Consider the following 6,736-nt stretch of genomic DNA (forward strand, 5'->3'; position numbering starts at 1 on the left):
GCCGATCAGAGGTTCCTTCAACAACCAGTGCAGAGAGTCAGACCCTTGAAAGTTTTTCCAATTAAAAAGAGCACAGGATTTAAAAACACCCTGATAAAACGGAGGCAACCCACTTAACTTAAACATCTAAAGTCAGTTAAAAACAGAGCAGCATCCAGCCCCAGACTGTTCACACGCCTGAATATGCAGCTGGCCACATCCCTCCACACTAAGTCAGACGGCCCTGTCAGATACCTCTGAACAAACTGTATCTTAAAGGTGGCCGTTCTACTGGCCAGGTGGACCAGGCCCTGCCCCCCCTCCTCTCTGGATAAAAACAGAACTGACTGTGGCACCCAATGAAAACGGTCCCAGAAAAAATTAACCGTTTTAGCCTGGATCTGGGCCAACAGACCTGACAGCGGATCCAGACAGGCCAGCCGGTGCCACAGCAGAGAAGCTACAAGATTGTTTAAAACCAGCACTCTTCCTCTGTAAGACATCTGAGGGTGAAGCCATCTCCATCTTGACAGCTTACCTTCTACTTTTTCAGCCATGCCCTCCCAATTTTTCTTCACCATTTTTTCATTTCCCACATAGATACCGAGGTATTTGAGGCCGTCCTTCTTCCAGGTCAGGCTTTGAGGGAGAACTGGGAGGCCCTCACGCCACTCACTGACAGCAAGGGCCTCACTCTTCCCCCAGTTCACCCTTGCAGCCGACACAACAGAGAAACTGTTTGTAATGTGGGCTACTGTGTCGACATCACACTGATCTTTTATAAAAACAATGACATCGTCTGCATAAGCAGATAAAACCACATTACTATTAAAACCAGGTAAAAACAGGCCTTGAACACTCGAGCGTATTTTGTTGAGGAGGGGTTCCAGGGAGAGCGCATAGAGCATCCCAGACAGAGCGCAGCCCTGCCGGACGCCTCTATGCGCTCTAAAAGGAGCACACAAGCTGCCATTGATCTTAAGCACACTCTCAATGTCACTGTACAGCACCTGGATCTTGGCTATGAGACCAGCGCTGAAACCAAACCTCTCCATGGTCTTCCAGAGGAATTGGTGTTCAACACGGTCAAAAGCCTTTTCTTGATCTAATGAGATCAGTCCAATATTTATCCCCAATGAACTGGAGACCTCCAAAACATCCCGAATAAGGCAGACATTGTCTACCATGGACCTGCTGGGTACACAGTACGTCTGGTCCCGATGGATGACCTCCTCCATGGCTCCTCTCAGTCGAATGGCCAAGGCCTTGGAGAGGATCTTATAGTCCGTACATAGGAGAGACACAGGGCGCCAGTTTTTTATGTCCTGCAAGTTGCCTTTTTTTGGCAGGAGGGTGATGACGGCTCTGCGGCAGGACAGAGGCAGTGACCCGGTGGCGAGGCTCTCGTTGAACACTTCCAGGATGTCCTGTGACAGGATTTCCCAGAAGGCCTTATAAAACTCCACGCTGAGTCCATCGATGCCCGGGGCCTTCCGGCCCTGCATGGTTTGGAGGGCAGCGTGTAGCTCCTGTACCGTCAGGGGGCGCTCCAGCTGGTCGTTGGTCCTTTCAGAGCCCTGTGGCAGCTCAGCACAGAAGTCATTAAACAGTTCTTCGTTTTCCTTGTAGTCACTTTCATATAATGAGGTGAAGAACTCCACGGCTCTCCCCCTGATCTGGCCTGGTTCAGACAGCTCTTGTCCTGTGTCTGACAGCAGAGAGTGGATCAGCTTCCTCTGGCCCTGCTTCTTCTCCAAGCCAAAGAAGAAGCCAGAAGGAGCATCCATCTCAGTGATGTCCTGGATTCGGGACCGGACCAGCGCACCCTGTACTTTAGTGTCCAGCAGGTCGGCTAAAGCCATCTTTTTGGTCTTGAGGATTTCAATACATCCTCGATTTCCCGTGGACTCATTCAGATGTTCCAGTTCCACAATCTCAGTCTCCAGATCTCTGATAGATCTGGTGATGTGACGAGTGACATTGAGTGTGTGCTGCTGACATAACATTTTTATCTGAGTCTTACCAAAGTCCCACCACTGCCTTAAGCAGGTAAACTCACTCTTCCTCTGTCTAAAACCAGTCCATAAATAACTAAAAGCTTCTCTAAAACTTTGGTCAACTGCTAAAACTGAATTAAAATGCCAGTAGGCACTTTTAGGTAAAATATTTCTAATAAAAACACGATATAAAACCAAAGCGTGATCTGTAAAACCCACTGGCAGAATCTTACATGTTTTAAAAACATTAAGATGGTGTTTAAAACAATAAAAACGGTCAAGACGAGCTAAAGACATCCTGTCCTCTCTAACGTGGGACCATGTGTACTGTCTGCAGCTTGTGTGCAACCTTCTCCATACGTCCACCAGGCCATGGGAGGAGACCAGCTGCTTCAGAGCCTGCTGAGAGGCCGGGTGAGGCTCTGCATGGTTTCGATCTAAAATCTCATCTTCAGTACAGTTAAAGTCCCCACCTAAAAACAAATAATCCGTTGAGCTACAATCTTTTAATTTGTCGTTAATATCTCTAAAAAAGAGCTTCCTCTCTGCACCGTTATTGGGAGCGTACACATTGATAAAAACAACAGTAAAACGGTCAAACCCGGCTCTGACTAAGAGACACCTCCCCTGGATGACGTGCTCCACAGTCAGTGACGTCGGAGTAAAACCTTTGGAGAACAGGATGCCCACCCCTGCACTGAGTGCAGTGCCGTGGCTAAAAACCACCTCCCCTTCCCATTCTCTACGCCAGTCGCCTTCATTAGCACCGTCACTGTGAGTCTCTTGTAAAAAAACAACGTCCATCTTTTTGAGTCTCACTGCTTCAAACACGACAGCTCTTTTTTTAACCTCTCTGGCCCCATTGATGTTTAAACTCCCCACTTGAAAGGTGTCCATAAAAGGTGAGGGATTTAAAACAGTACAAAAAACAGTCAATAAGTTAAATAAAATATAAAGCAGTGTCTTCATCATTAACAGATTTCTTTTTTGACTTTAAGAATCAGTTTCTTCAGTCTGAACACTTCTTGATCAGTGAAGTCTGATTCGGCTTTATTCCTGACGTGATGTCTGGCTGAGGTGTAAAACATTTGTTTATCAGGAAAATAATGTTCCAGATTCACACCTTTCATGTTCTTGGTCTCCTGGAGGAACGTTTTCAGCACTTTGGCTGAATAAGCCTTTTCTTCCTGACTGGCTGATTTCTGAGTGTGATACAGATCACTGTCATCAGAGACACAGCCTTCACTGTCACTGCTGTCTAACTGCTCCACTGTCCTACCTGTCTGTCTGCTGCTCTTCGCCCTGACATCTACATTTCTATCTCTGCTGCGGCGCTTTAGTGGGACTGACATGCACGCAGCCTCTTCTTCTATCATCTCCACAGCTTCACCTACCTGTTCACCACCTGCTTCACCTCTGTTCTCCTCTTCATCCTCCTTCTCACCCACCTCACCTTCCTGAACTTCAGTTTCACCAGTTAAGTTACCTGTCTCACCTCCCTGTTGTCCACTCACTTCACCCGTCTCACCTCCCTGTTGTCCACTCACTTCACCCGTCTCACCTCCCTGTTGTCCACTCACTTCACCTGTCTCACCTCCCTGTTGTCCACTCTCTCCACCTGTCTCACCTCCCTGCTCTTGGAGCCTGCAGCGCCGTCTACCTCCCTGCTCTGCTCAGACCCGCTCGGACCCTCGGTACCGGCACCGGGCCGCTCCGCAGCTCCGGGCCTCACGGTGCGGGGTCCCGCAGCGGCGGAGCGCTGCTCCCCGGGGCCCGGCGGAGCCTTTACGACGTGTCCTTCTTCTCCACAACCAAAACACTTCATCAGCGCTGAAGCAGCAAAGAGCTCATAATCACAGTCATCGACTCTGAAACAAACATTGAATCCTCATCCCGGTTGTTCAGGATCAGGTGCAGGTGTCTCCGGGGGGAGACCACGTGCTTCAGCAGCGGAGATTTACAGCCAATCAGAGTCTTTTTAACTGGAGACAGTTTCCCCGTGTCTGGACACCTCCCTGCTCAGAAACTCATCACTGATGAACGGAGGGACATTAGACAGAGTGACCCTGGCGGCAGGTTGACTCAGCGGCAGCACCGACTCAAACCTGCCGCCGACATTAACCCCGGTCTCCACCAGCCGCTTCACCTGCTCCACCTTCTCCAGGAACATCAGCACCGCCCCGTTCATCCGGGCGGTGGTTTCACACAGCCATGCCCGATCACCTCTCCCACAGCCGGGGCGATCTGCTCCACGGTGTGCGGAGACCCGGCGCCCACCTTGATGCCGTGTCTCCGGGTCAACCGGGAGAAGTCGCTGCCGCTCAGCGCCACCGGGCCAGAGAAACACACACAGCCCCTCAACAAACTACAGAACCCTACAGAACCCTGCAGAACCCTGCAGAACCCTACAGAACAACACTTAACACAACTACACCTACAAGAACATTAAAGAAAAAAAGACAGAAAAAAGATGAAAAACCTCAAAGTTTTTGCTCACAACCAGAGAGAGAGAGAGAGAGAGAGAGAGAGAGAGAGAGAGGGAGAGACACACAGAGAGAGAGGGAGAGAGAGAGAGAGAGACAGAGAGAGGGAGAGACACAGAGAGAGAGAGAGAGAGAGACAGAGAGAGGGAGAGAGACAGAGAGAGAGAGAGGGAGAGAGACAGAGAGAGAGAGAGAGAGACAGAGAGCGAGAGAGAGACAGAGAGAGAGAGGGAGAGAGACAGAGAGAGAGGGAGAGAGACAGAGAGAGAGAGGGAGAGAGACAGAGAGAGAGGGAGAGAGACAGAGAGAGAGAGAGAGAGAGACAGAGAGCGAGAGAGAGACAGAGAGAGAGAGGGAGAGAGACAGAGAGAGAGGGAGAGAGACAGAGAGGGAGAGAGAGACAGAGAGAGAGGCTTTACAGCATTATCAATAACAACAATAACAAGGACAATAATGATAATTCTGCTTTAAACTGTCTCCTTCTCTCTGACATGTTGAAGTGGAAACTCTTCAGTGTGAAGTTGTTCAGAGCTGCTTCTTCTCTTCATTTAAACAAACACCAAAGATAAAAACTGTTGTGGGTGGAAACTCATTCATTTAAATTTCTGCTGCTCATCTTCTGGAGATTTGGTCAAAATTTATGTTAAAATTTAACAGAGACAAGTTTAACACACATCTAGACTGGAGAGAGGACTGTGTGTGTGTGTGTGTGTGTGTGTGTGTGTGTGTGTGTGCGTGTGGTCATCCCTCCCCCTTTAATTGAATCAAGGACCTCACTGTTCGACTGCCAACACACACACACACACACATACATACAGTGTGTACAGTGTTAAAACATGCAGGAAATTTCCAACCAGCATCAGTTAATATTTACTGAACTAAACAGGGAATAAATCTGTGTGTGTGTGTGTGTGTGTGTGTGTGTGTGTGTTTCCTCACAGCTGCTGGATTATTGACAGCTGTTTTTTTTTCTTTACACATGATGTTTTTATATAATAAAGACACATGATGATGAAATAATCAGGCGACACCATGACTGAGTGTTTCCACCTTGAACCAATCACAGTCTCATAAACACAGATTCAGACAGTCAGGGATTCATACGTCATAGAACCTCAGGAACCAATCCTGTAAATTTGTGGGGACGGGGGGCGGAGCTAAACACACCTGAAACCTTGCACAACCACTAACACTTACATTAACTAACATAAACAAATAACAGATGCTAACTACACTAACGGTTCTGATCCGTCTGCTAGTCTCTGATTCTGGTCTCAACAGACTCCTCATCTGAGTCTGGGTCTGACTGAGGCTCCAACATGAGGCGGAGTCTCTCTGATGTTTCCTCCTCTAACATCTTCATCCTCTCTGCTCTGTCACCTGGACACCTGGAGCCAGCAGGTGGTGGGCGGGGCCAAGGCCTGGTCCAGGTTTCTGAGTCAGGAGGTCAGAGTTCAACTGAATACGAATCAGAGCAGAGGATTTTACAGAGTTGGAAACACGTCTGGAGGAAGTTTAAATCTAAATCTAATCAAACAACATCTATTTAAACTGTGAAGTGGACTCCAGACTCCAACATGCACCTGTTGTGTTTTGCTGCAGTCTGGTTCTTCAGACTAGTTAACCTAATGGTAAGATTAGTTGTTAAGCTAATTTGGACACTAGAGCAGAATCATTTCAAAACAACACTTTGCCTCTCAGATAAAGATCAAACACTTTTCAAATGAATTCATCACACGATGCATGAATTTCATCCACAGTGTCGCTGAGCACGAAGGAATAATTCATGCTCATAATTCAACTCTGCAGCCCTGAGTTTCATCTGACAGGAGAACCTGCAGACTCTACTCAGGGCTGAACAAAGCATCGTGACCTCCTCTGTACGAAAAAACAAACAATTTAACCCTCATTTAAACCTATGGAAGACACAGTTCTCCCATGATTCATTTAACCCTTTAAGACCAGATGAGACGTACATGTGTGTTTATGATTACGTCATTTTTTAAGACATGAACAATGAAATGCATTGTCATGTATTTTGTTGGTTTCAGCTGATGCAAAACTCTGACGCAGAAACATGAAATGAAAACCATCTGAGACGTTTTGTGGCCATGTACAATTTCCAAGGCAAAGCCGGTGGGACGTGTGGAGGTGGAGGGGGCTGGTCTCCAGTGCCACCAGCCTCAGGCTACAGCCACACTGATACCTCAAATATCTCAAAACTGAAACGATCTTCGTCCACACTAACACACCTGAAAGCACTGATCACATGACCAT

This window comes from Trachinotus anak, unplaced genomic scaffold (genome assembly GCF_046630095.1).
Source record: "Trachinotus anak isolate AG129_WGS33_773 ecotype Australia unplaced genomic scaffold, CSIRO_AGI_Tana_v1 ptg000025l, whole genome shotgun sequence".
Lineage (NCBI taxonomy): Eukaryota > Metazoa > Chordata > Actinopteri > Carangiformes > Carangidae > Trachinotus > Trachinotus anak.